The 12,858-nt window shown below is 43.0% G+C and overlaps 1 protein-coding gene across 1 annotated transcript in view; it reads left to right on the forward strand.

Moving 5' to 3' along the window:
- LOC134841515 (leucine-rich repeats and immunoglobulin-like domains protein 2) overlaps positions 1 to 12,858 on the forward strand; it is a 441,437-nt gene that overhangs the window by 405,471 nt on the left and 23,108 nt on the right. The gene's annotated exons all lie outside the window — the stretch shown is intronic.

Consider the following 12,858-nt stretch of genomic DNA (forward strand, 5'->3'; position numbering starts at 1 on the left):
TTGTTCAAGTCAATCATCACGTCAAAATTCCTGACAAAATCTCTGCCCAAGATGAATTGGTCGGCATCGTCCAGATTCTCTACCACCAGGAAGCTCATCCAAAGATCCCGTCCTCCCATGTGGAGGACCGTTATTGGTGTTCTTCCGGCCACGTAGATAGCTCCTCGATTGGCGGCGGCCAGTCGGAGATTCGTTGGAATTAGATCTTCCCGCGTAAAGCCCATTCTTTCCCAAGTTTTTATCGGCATCACACTCACTACCGCTCCTGTGTCCAGAAGCCCTGTGACTCCGAGTTTTGTTCCGTTGGTGTCGAGCAGATGTGCGGTCACATCTGCTTCATACCCAATGTGTACTGCGTCTTGTTCCATCATGGCGTCATGGCCTATCCTGCGGACTTTGAGTTCCTCCTCACCCAAATAGATCTGCCCCATTTGGTCATCATCTGTTGTTACATAAGTCCTGGTGTAGATACTGATTCCATCCACGTTCAGCATCACTTGATATGGCCCATAGACCTCTAGGTAGCGTCCATGAATTTTCTTCACGCGAGGGCCACCCGCCGTTAGTAGTGCTCGCACGGCTCTCGACTCGGTGCGTGGTTCCACCTGCCTCAGATAATCTGCATATGTGTCCAAATGCATCAAAGTGAACTCGGATGGTTCACTCAGATTTCTTATTACCTGGTGTCCAGCCACTGAGATTATCGACTGTATCTTGCTTCCTTGCGGCACCATGCCGAAGCTCTGACCGGAGATCACATTAAGTTTCATGCTCAAACTGCTTGGTGCTTTCGTTTCTTCGAACTCCGTTGCTTCGAAGGTATTCAGTTGCTCCTGAAGTTTCTCATTTTCCAGTTCAAGTTTCACTTTTTGTTCGATCTCCTTCGTCACTAGTTCCTGCTGCACTCTATTTAGAGCATCCCTCGCGGCTGCCTTATAATCGATCTTGAAGTCGTGAGCCGCGGTTGCTGGTTCCGGCTCACGTGTCTCCTCTATTACCGCTTGCATTTTCTTAGCCGCCAGCTCTTGAGGTTTATCCTTTCTGCGTGCTTCTGCTTCACTCAAAAGTCGAGCCTTGCTGGCTTTTACTCCTGACAAAGCTTCTTCATGTCTTGGATGCTTAATGTCTGCCACTGCATCCCAGAATTGCGGACAATCTGATTCAAAATGACCTTCCAAGTTGCAAAAGAAACACCTCGGGCCGAATTTCGCAATTACTCCTCTCATGAAATCCTCATGGTCCAACTCTGACGCATCTTGGTCCTCGAGGCTAAAGCCTATTGCTTTCATGCCTTGTTTGTAAGCTGGGCATGCTGACATATGATGGTCCGTTGAACTGCAATTAGCACAAGAGCGTCTCTTGTCCATATCATCCCTCGGTTTGTACCAATTGTTCCCTTGGTTCGCTGGTCCGTTGTTAAAATTGCCATAATTGTTCTTGTAATATCCAGATCTCGAAGGAGGTTTCAACAAAAGATACTCTTTTGATTTGAGCCTCAACTCCTCCGGTGTGGCCGCATTGGTTGATAGTGGTGTGTAATGCGTTGCTAGCATCGTACGAAGTTCATCATTCTTCACACCATCGATAAATTTCGAGGCTACGGCCAAGTTCATCCTTCGGTTTGACTCGTCCGGATGGCTGCGTCTCCTCAGCATTTCCAAATCATTGAGAAACTTGTCTATCGTTTCATCCTCTCGTTGCCTCCGTTTCTCGAAGCGCATCATCGCCTGGTGCCCCTGCACCCCTGATCCAAAACGGTTTAACAAGATCTCGAAGATTTTCTCAGCAGTGTCACGTTGGTATTGCTTCTTCGCCATGACACAGTTCAGGGCTGTCCCTTCTAAATTGCTGGTGAGCGCACTGCATTCCTGTCTCTCCGACAAGTCCTCTTCCTCGAAATGCAGCTTCATTACCTCTATCCAGGTATCAATACAGCCATCAGATTCGTCTTTGTAGCATCTTGGTTTCTTAAAGACTCTTCTGGACTTCTCACTGCGTTCATTGGTTCTTGATAACCTTGTCAGGAATGTCTTCAAAGACCTGTTTAGGGGTTCAAATGCTGTGGCCATTGCTGTAGCATCCCTTGAGTGTCCTGCTTGAGTGTCCTCACACCTCGTCGAAGGCTCTGTATGCGGTGCATCCCTGCAATCCGAATCGCCGTGAGTGTTTCCCGCTTGGCCCACATGACTCCTCCTCGGGCTTGCATGCCCCCTGTTGCCGGAATCACTTCTCCCAGTCGCATGTGTGCCTTGCGTTGGTCGTTCCTTAGAGGTTTGTCTGTTCCCCGTTGAACTTGCTCTACTGCTCGGGCCCCATGCTCCATTACCCCTTGTGGCATAGCCTGATGAACTGCCCCTGCCTCTAGTGGATCCGTACGTCTTCCTCTTTTGATGTTCGGTTCACCCTCGGTTCCCTGCTGGGACCTCCCGAGTTCGGTTCTCCTTCTTTTGGTCCACTCTTGCTGCTTAGTAGCCCTCCAACCTATCCATGATAGCCTGAGTTCGCCTCTCCATCATCGCGTCTATCTTTGTGTCAAGAGTCCCAAGAGACTGCTCTTGTTGAATTATTAACTTCTCCATGTCGTCTCTTAAGCGTAACTCTCGCTGTTCCGCCTCTCTTGTCATTCGCGACAAGTTCCTCGCCATATGTTCGTCCGTTCTTTCTTTCAAGCGTTTTTCGCTCCTGCCAACTTCTTGTCTGTTGCGGTTTATTTCTTCCCGCAGACTCTCTCTTTCAATGTGGACTGCCCTTTCTAGTTCACTCATCCTTATTGACATCTGCTCGTTTTGTTCTCCTAAACTGTCCACTATGTTGTTTAAGGCTTCCTCTAGTGCTGCCCCGTTATCCACGAGTGGCGTCACTAGTGGTGGTGTAACCCTGTCGGTCCCAGGTAGCTTCGTGCTGGTCGAGATCCGAGCCTTAACTCTCTGCCTCGACGTCTTTTCATTATCTATTTCAGGATCCGCTAACGCGTTGCCTAGCCCTCTGGTTCTACTCTCTCCAGTTTGTGGCTCTGAACTTGTCCTAATCGCGAAGTCTTTTGACTGGCCCGGTGTGTTTGCCTCTTTGCTTATCGTTGTCACTACACCAAATTTGTCCATGGTTCCAGTCTCTCTTCCGACGTGTGCCTCATTCTCCTGGATCAAACTATTGAGGCTGACTTGAGATCCAAAGTCCCCTTGCTCATCTTCATCCTCTTCCTCCTGGGATTCACCGTCGTTTCCTGCTCCTCCTCCCATGCTGAATGGAAAGATGTTTCCGAAGGTGTTCTTCATTCTTTCTGAGAATGATGATGACGTTGTTTGTTTCCCAGTTCCTCCTGCCATCATAGTGTTGTCTGTCGGAGATCTTCTAGTTGTCGCTATTTCAGTCGAGATGTCAGACAGTTCCGACATCTCCTCTCGATCCAATATCCCGGTGGAAGTGGCAAAATCATGGCCTTGTTCTACCGGAGTAGATTCACTCGCCAGCCTTCTGCCTCTCCCTTCCAGTCCATTTACTTCCTGGTTGTCGTTCATGGTATGGTCCGTATTGACCTCCACTTCTAACAGTTCTTTCCGCTCTTCTGAGGTCTTCTGACTTCTCGTTTCAACCATTCTGCCTGAAACCGTCTCCCCTTTATCGGACCGGGATCGCTTGATCCAATCCACAAAAGGATCGGTCATCGTTTTTCTTTGCTTTTCAGGTACGAATTTCCTAGAGCTATTACCTCGTTTTGGTATCCTTGACTTGTCTAGACTCATTCTCTATTTGTCAATTTTTAATGCCTATACTTAACCCGATTGCTAGAGACCTTATAGTTTTATTAACAATAATAATGACACAACACAATAATTTTCACAAGATTCTATTAAATAGTGACCACGAATCCCTGTATGTTATCAGGGTACAGTTTGTATAAAATTTATTCACACTAACCGATTATCGGTGGTAAGATTTGAAAACTAGCACAATATGATGTTATCAGTCAATTTAAAAGATAGTGTACTCACTACCCAATCAAGCACAGTTTATGTTGATTTAAAATCAAAAAATAAAATATATATATTTAATGTCACACAATGAATACCTCTATAAAAAAAAACGTATGTGTAATGTACTCTTAGTCGGTCGCAGTACAATAACCGAACCTGTCTTTTAAAGAAAAAGCTTTCCCTGCTCGGTGCTGCACCAAACAGACAAAACTTTGAAGGCAGTAATTTTCTCAAGTGGGCGTCTATTGCACCCACCGAGTACTGTGTTACCTATCTGCCTTCGGACTGCCCGAGCTAGACCTACTAAAATCCTCAGGGCAGTCACTTTTCCCAAAAACGTATTATGTTACAATCCACACCAATGAATCACGCTCTTTTTAATTTAGACTTAGTGTCGCGAATCTCCGAGTTCGAACCTGTTTTGTTTTGTTCTGGTTCTTATTGAAAGGCAAGTTACCAGTGCAGTCACTGATAGCTAGCCTGTGTGCTAATAACCTAATACCTCTCACTTTTTAGTCTTTCTTTCGTCTACCTAAGTCCTTTAATAAAATAATACCCCTCCGGATTGGCACAAATAGGACCCTTCCGGACTGGCAGAATCTAGGCCCCTCCGGATTGGGACCCCTCTGAGTTAGTTAATATATGACCCCTCCGGATTTGGACCCCTCCGAATTAGCAATTATAAGACCCCTCCGGATTCGGAACCCTCCTAACTTGAAAAAAAAAATTTTGACCCCTCCGGATTGGGAACCCTCCGGTTTTGTAAAAGTAGCTTTTCGGAGATTTCTTACTTTCAACCTATACCCCTCCGGATACCTTCTCCGATGCAATTTTGCTCTTTCAATTAACTAGGAAGGGTATGCACTACTTTCCTAGACCCTTCCGGATTGAAGTTAAGCCTCTTATTTGACAATTCACACTAACGGTGAAGGGTCTTATCGCTCGCCTAACTTCGGCTCGCTTAAGCTTTTGCTGTGCCTTTAGCCTTCTCTTTTCGTCTAGTACAGCCTAAAGTTACTTTATTCAACCGCTATTACCTCTTGTTAGGGGTATAAGGGCTTTTCTAAAAAATTTTTGTAAAACGTGAAGGGTGTACACTTCCAAATTGAGGAATTTGCTAAAAACAATCTCAAAAAAATTTTCACGCTTACTTCTCCGAAAAACTTTTGTCCTTATCAGTAAGCTCAGCTAATTTCTGATCTATTGGTAACAAGATCAACTCGATATGCCCAGTAGTTCCAAAGTTATTAACCAAAACGTCTTTTTTCTAAACTTAAAAAATTTTTCTCTCTTATAGGTTCCGCCTAATTTTTTCCGCAAATCAGGTCCTTTCGACCTAAAAATTATTGATCCGAGCTCAGAAGGCCTATATTCTTCTAGTTCAATGCAAAAGACCCGATCTAAAACGCTTTAGTTGAAAAAATTTGCAAAAAAACTATGCTACCTGTACCCCTCCGGATTGATGAATCCACCAAATCAAACACGTTAAGTTCGATTTCTCTGCAACCGGGAAGGCTTTCGGGTAGCGGGTTTTAAAACTTGTAGATTCACTAGTGGACGTTGTCCGAACAACTATTTTTACTGTTCTAACTCAAAAATTTCAAAAAATTTTCTGAATTTTTAGTGTTTCGGTTTCTCAAAAATCACGAAAATTCGGTTTTTTGGTTCCAAAAGAGTTCCAACCACTTCCGAACTAAACTTAACCGGTTCTATCTATTATGGTAGTGCAATTACGATGTAACACACTACTTTAGCGCTTTTTTCTGTTTCAAAAATTATCGATATCTCAAAAATCGCGACTTGTGGGGGGATCAAAATATCGCTATTTTGACCCTAAAAACCGGTCTGTTTTCGTTGTTTTTGACTGAAAAACGATAGAAGACTATTAATATAGGCTATATAAATAATAATATTAGTAATACTATACCCCTCCGGGTTTGTTTAATATCCGAATTAAGGTGCTTAACTCGGATATTCGCAGTTCGGTGAAGGGTCACTACAGTGCAGCACTGTCGAGCCCCCCACAGATTACTATCTTAATTTTTGTACCAAAAGGGATACAAAACTTGCTAACGATACCCAACAGTCGATTGTTGTTGTCGTTGAGCCCCTTCTTGTTGCTCCTTGTACTGCTTGCCGGATCAGTCTGCTTGCCTACAAAACTGATCGTAACGATCCTGACCGATATAAAGGCCTGTAACAACAATATATCTATCAACAACAAACGGGAGGGTCGGATCACATCTTTTCTGGGGGGATGATTTCTACTAATTTTTGTACTTTTTTGCTGTTTTTGGTTTTTTAGGTTATTTTTTAATGTTTTTTGTTTTTCTTGGGTACTATCCTACTTTTTGTTTGGTTTTATATATATCTTTAAGTGTTTTTGGTCACGAACCATTCAGGAGATGACGGGACCGCGAATCCCCCCACCCTTCCTGGTTCGTGAATTTTCGGTCTTAACTAAGTTAAAAAGCTATTCACGGTAATCCGGAAGGCTTCCGCGTTCCGAACCTCCCTTCCGCCCCGGCGGTTTAGGCCTATTAAGGGCGTTAATGTGAGCATCCGCTCGGCGCGGAGTGCTCGTTAACGGTTCTGCCGGTCATGATGTTAAAAACAAATAACACCCAGGAGCGCCATAAAAACATCTATGTAACATTCGCGAGGAAGATACATATCGACGGAAGACAAAACTAAGTCTTCAGACGACTGGCTAACGTCTAAACAGAGCTTTGCATGCTTTTCACCGTCTCTACCAAGCCAGTACTTTTCGGTGGTCTTTCTAACATCGGGTCGACAAAAACGTTACTGCTTTCGGCTTCGGTCAAAACACTTAAATTAACTAGATTACATGCGGAAATAGTGAGCTCATTGCTGGGTCTCAGTATCCCCAGACCACGAGGTCACTCCTAAAAACAGGGGCTACTACTCATTATATTACTATTGTTTTTGTTCAGTAGATAAAAATCATTATCTCCATCGAAGATGGATCAACCCTTTCCCCCAACTCCTAGCTTCTCATTCTTATCAAAATGAATCTAGATGTTAATTAAATTCAAGTCAGGACATGACAGGAAGCTAAAAGTTTATGTAACAGGATAAAAGTTTCAGTTCCTTTACCCCTCCGGATTGACGAATCTGCTGGATCAAGCTGGTTAATCCTGATTTCTTCTTAATCCGGAAGGCCGTCCTTCACCCTTCACCGTTGTTCGCAACGGCCTTGCAACTATTGTAGCGGCACAATAGTTGCAACTCGGAGTGTTCTCTGTTACTCTGTAACTCGTTGTCGTTTTCCAATCTCGATTTCGTAGTTGTTGTTAGCGCAGCTAATGTTGTTCTGTTTTTCTTTCTTGTTTTAGCCAAAATGGCCGTTTCTGACGTTTCTCAGAAATATGGCGTCATAATTCGAATTTTTGAAATTTTAAAATACCAGAATATTCCAGCCCTCACCGTCTGGCCAATCGTTCCAATAACGTTCTTAGTTCTTAATAATCACCAATCCGGAAGGCTCGCTGCTAAAAATTCGAATTCTGCAGAGATCGCATTTTTCACATTCTGGTCGAATGTCACAAAAGTGAAACACGAGATGAAGTTGCTGACGATTTATATTGTTGAGAAGCCATTAATAACAACAAGTTTATTATGATGAATTTCCAGGAAGCTGCTGGGATGGTGAGTAAACGGGGATTAAGTGGCTAATAGCACTCTTTTAAAAGCAGCTTTGTTCCACTAGTTTTTGCGTGGACCGGACGAGCAGCACCAGGCTCTAGAAAAAACTGTCCAGAAACTAGCTGAGAAACTAAATGAAAAAAAAACTAATCATACTCGGTCCACGCAAAATCACCAAGACGATGTCATTTATTTATTTGCTGATTTATTTTTTTTATTTGCTGATTTGTAAAATTCCCACTAACCGCTTATCATGGTTTAGTTCAGTCCCCTAAAGTCCAGTCAAAATCCTTTTTTTTACCTTTATGCTGCGTCAAGATGAGGAAAAACAACAAAGAGTGTACAAGCAAAGATTGCTTAAAACCTTCAGGACTGATAAATTGGATTAAATGTGATTGTTGTTCTAGTTGGTATCATATCAGTTGTGTAAATATTTCTCTTAGCGACTCTAAGAAAACCCAATGGTTTCAGTGTCCTTTATGCGTTGATGTAAAATCTGTTAATAAAGCAACAATAGGTAATGATTTAGTGCTAGAAAATTATGTTAATACAGCCATCTCAAATGTCCGAGTACTCAAGAGAGTACCAAAAGACTCGCGTGTTCCCTTGGCGGAAAATCTGTCGGACAAAATAAATGACATCGTCTACAATGTAGAAGATGTTACAAAATGGCTAATTTTTTTAACGTCGTTCTTGTTTTTTTTGGAGCAACCGAAAAGAAGTGGACGCAAACAGACCACAAGCATGAGCTCTTTGATAAATAAAAAAATTCGAGCAAATGACGTGTCACTTCCAAAACCCCATCCCCAAGTTTCAAGCCCGCCTCTGAGTGACCTCGAGCAGAGAATAAAGTTAATAAGTAGTAAGCTCGATGAAGGAAATGTAAAGGGAGGAATAAGGCTTGCTGCTTCGGATGACAAAATAGCTCCTTTTTCAACTGATAACTATCAAAAATTGTTATCTAAGCACCCGCAGCGAGCCAAATTTGCAGCTCCAAATCCAGAAAAGTTGGATAGTTTTTTCGTAACCGATTTCGACCTATACAAAGCGATAATGTCCTTTCCAAACGGATCAGCAGCAGGTCCTGATAAAATATTTCCTCAAATTTTTAAAGATCTTGTTAGTAAGTCGAATGGCAGTGCAGGACTTAATTTTCTGAAATCGCTTACTAAGCTGATAAACCTCATTGGAGATGGCAAAATACCGGAACCACTAAGACCTTTCTTTTTTGGCGCAAAGCTTATCGCCCTCATAAAAATAGACGGAGGGTTGAGACCGATTGCCATAGGCAACACGCTGAGACGTATCGCGTCTAAATGCGCTGGAAGCAAGGCCCTCTCCGAGGGACAAAATTTTTTCGGAAACGTACAGGTAGGATGCGGTACCAAACGAGGAGCAGAAATAGCTGCGCACTCGTTTCGAAACCTAATTGAACGCGACGACAATCCAAAATGTACTGTTCTTTTAAAACTAGATTTTAAGAATGCCTTTAACTCTTTAAACAGAGAAACAATGCTGAATCATGTTTTTTCAAATCGCCCCGAATTATATAATTACACCCATTGCGCGTATGCTAAACCTAGTTACCTTTTTTACGGAAGCTCTGTCATAATGTCAGAAGACGGAACTCAGCAAGGTGATCCTGAAACCCCACCCCTTTTTGCGGAAACAATTCATACACTAGTCAAACAGTTGGAGTCGAAAATTAACATCTGGTATTTAGATGATGGGAATTTAGCCGACGACTATAAGGTAGTACTCCGGGACCTTAAAAACATTCTGAAATCGGAACAAATTTACGGCCTGAGCTTAAACACTGAGAAGTGTGAACTTTGTTTTTTGGGACCGACTACTAGTACACAGTATAATTCAATTTTAACACAATTTCGAAAAATATGCCCCAAAATAAAAATAAAAACAAAAGAAGAACTCCTCATTTTAGGATCTCCAATCGGCGAACTTTGCCGAAAAGAATTACTCGACGAAAAAATTAGGGAGCTTGAAAAAATCTCGGATGTCATTGACAAACTAGACGCCCATTATGGTTTTTACCTCCTGAAAAATTGCTTTAGCATGCCAAAACTCCTATATTTTTTGCGTACGAGCCCTTGTTTTTTGCAAAATGATTTTTTGGAACGCTACGATAAATTACTAAGAAATTCGTTATGCAAGGTCACTAACGTGAAAATGGATGATAACCAGTTTTTACAAGCAGTTCTCCCGGCAGCCAAGGGTGGCTTGGGCGTTTCTTCCGCTCGTCTACTCGCTTTACCCGCTTTCTTAGCCTCAGCAGTAGGAGCGAAAGATGCCTTGAGCAAAATCTTTGGTTTGGAGCATGTGGATGGAACCTATGATGATGCGCTTAAACGGTGGTTTGACCTTGGAAAAATTGAAATGGCTCCGGAAAATGAAATCCAAAAAAATTGGACGGAGCCAATTTTTGACAGCGAAATTCCAGACTTGATTTTACGACTCGAACCAACGGACGTGAAAAGGTTCAACGCGTTCCAAGATAGATTTGGATCCCAATGGTTGAACGTCATCCCCTGCAAAAATTTAAGGTTAAAACTGTCGAACCAACAACTCAGAATTGCGATAGGACTTCGATTAGGATCAAAAATATGCGAACGGCATAAATGCGTGTGCGGAAAAGACGTTACCGAGGATGGTTGGCATGGTCTTTCTTGCCTCAAAAGTGCAGGGAGATTCTCTAGGCATTCAAACCTGAATGCCCTTATAAAGCAGAGTCTATCATCTACTCACATTCCGTCTGTTTTAGAACCAAGACACCTCTACAGGACCGATCAGAAGCGACCAGACGGTTTGACGCTCGTTCCATGGGCTGATGGTAAGCAGCTCTTGTGGGATGTAACGGTAGTAGACTCCTTAGCCCCTTGTAGGATTAATGCCGGGTCTGTTTGTAACCCTGGTACGGCTGCCGCTGAAGCGGAAGAGCGAAAAATTGACAAATATAAAGATCTTGTAAATGATGGATATCTTTTTCAACCGCTAGCTTTTGAAATTCAGGGCGCGGCCGGCCCCAGCACAGAAGTTTTTTTGAGCAAGCTTTGTAAGAACCTAAGCATATGCACTGAGGAACCCAGAGCAGGCAGCTTTTTAAAACAGAGAATCTCCCTGGCAATACAGATTGCGAACGCCGCTTGCGTACTCGGAACAATAAATGACAAAATAACTTTCGACGAAATTTTTTACTTGTAACACTTGTATATTATATTATCTCGTGTCGAGTTGCGTGTTCTTATTGAAGAAGCGTAACCCGTATCGATTTTAAATGAAAAGGACTTAAACACTTGACATCTTCTTTTATCATTATCAATTCCATATCTAGAAAATTCCAAGGATTTTGACTGGAATACATGATGAAGGGACTCATGACTGTAACCTCGGTTACTATGATACTTTTGACCTTCGGTTTTTTTTCGGTTTTTGCCTGGCTATCCACCCACTTATTCTCAAGATCAATAGCTACTTTAAATGTGGATATTTGGATGACGTGTCCTTTGGAGACAAGTGGCAAACTGCACTGGACGATCTGAAGATGATCCAACATGAAGCCGCTCAGATCGGGCTGTTACTGAATGAGAAAAAGTGCGAGGTCACAGCGTTTGGGAATGAAAGTCCTTCCATCTACAGTGCCTTCAAGAAGGAGTTTCCCTCTATTCAATGCGTTGATCCCGACGACACAGCCCTTCTAGGAGCTGGTTTAGGGCAAAAAGCTATTCGGACCGAGCTAGCAAATAAGCTCGAAGGCATTCAAACTCTCATCAAACGAACAGAGAAACTCTCATGTCAAGCAGCGTTTTTTCTCATTAAAAACTGCTTTTTCATACCCAAGTTGATGTTCATTTTGCGCTCAAGTCCAGCTTTCTATCATTTAGATTTGCTCCAAGCGATAGACGGAATGATCAAGATTGAGTTAGAAAGAATATTTAATTGTTTCATCAATGACAGATCCTTCAAACAAATCACGCTTCCAGTCAAATTAAGCGGCTTTGGTGTTCTCAGCACGGCGACAGTCAGTTCATCAGCGTTCATAGCATCCATGGTAGCAACGGCGAGTTTGAGGCATGAACTGCTAAATTGCATTCCCCATGAGACGAGCATGACAGACGCCTCACGTCACTGGGAACTCATCAGCGGTTCATACTTTGCTGAACAAGACCTCTCGTCCTCACAAAAAGTATGGTTGAAACCAGTTTTTGGGAGACAGGCAAACGAGGTCCTCTCTGAAGCTACATCTGAACTTGACGCTGCTCGGGTTCTTGGATGTCAGGCCATAGGGTCCGGGGAGTGGACCACCGTTCTCCCATCACGCACACTCGGACTAAGACTTTCCGACAATGAGTTCCAAATTGCTGCTGGTTTACGCATCGGAGCCCCCGTTACTGCACAATTTCAGTGTAAATGTGGCTATGTTGCATCACCAGACGGTAGGCACCCTTTAGTCTGTCCCAAAATTAAGCACAGGTTCACGCGACACAACGACTGCAACATAATTATTAAGGAATCCCTAAGAACAGCAGGCTTCAGTTCCACCTTAGAGCCGATCGGACTCCTTCGGTCTGACGGAAGACGGCCAGATGGCCTCACTTTGACATCGTGACAGCGAGGATGCACGCTTGCTTGGGACTTCACCTGCGTTTCACGGCTGGCCAGCTCAAATATGCGTTTGGGAGTGTTGCCAGGTTCAAATGCCGCATCCCAGGCAGAAATCCGTAAGAAGAACCATTATTCCGATCTACCAACGACAGTAATTTTTGAGCCCGTGGCGATTGAAAGCTTAGGTGGAATCGGCAGGTCATCTCTAACGTTTTTACAAAACCTAGCGAGAAAAATCCGAGATACGACAGGCGAGGTGTTGGCTTTTAAGTACCTGCGACAAAGACTGGATCTTGCGATACAGCGCGGAAACGCCGGCTGTATACTGGAGGCAATATCATAACACTCTTGTAAAATATTATCTACAGTTTATAAACGTATATAACATTGTTCTTTGATTAAAAAAGTAATTTGTATTTCTGATTACCGAAAAAAAAAAAATCATACTCGGACACTAAACTTTTTTTAAAAACAAAAATATGTTGTGCTTTCTTGAGGACATTTCTATCTGTGCTACAATCGAGGAGGGTACATTTAAATTGACACTTCTGTGGACGCATTAAAATCGACTTGATTTGCTCATAAAATCCTGCCGATG

Source organism: Symsagittifera roscoffensis, chromosome 3 (genome assembly GCF_963678635.1).
Source record: "Symsagittifera roscoffensis chromosome 3, txSymRosc1.1, whole genome shotgun sequence".
Lineage (NCBI taxonomy): Eukaryota > Metazoa > Xenacoelomorpha > Acoela > Convolutidae > Symsagittifera > Symsagittifera roscoffensis.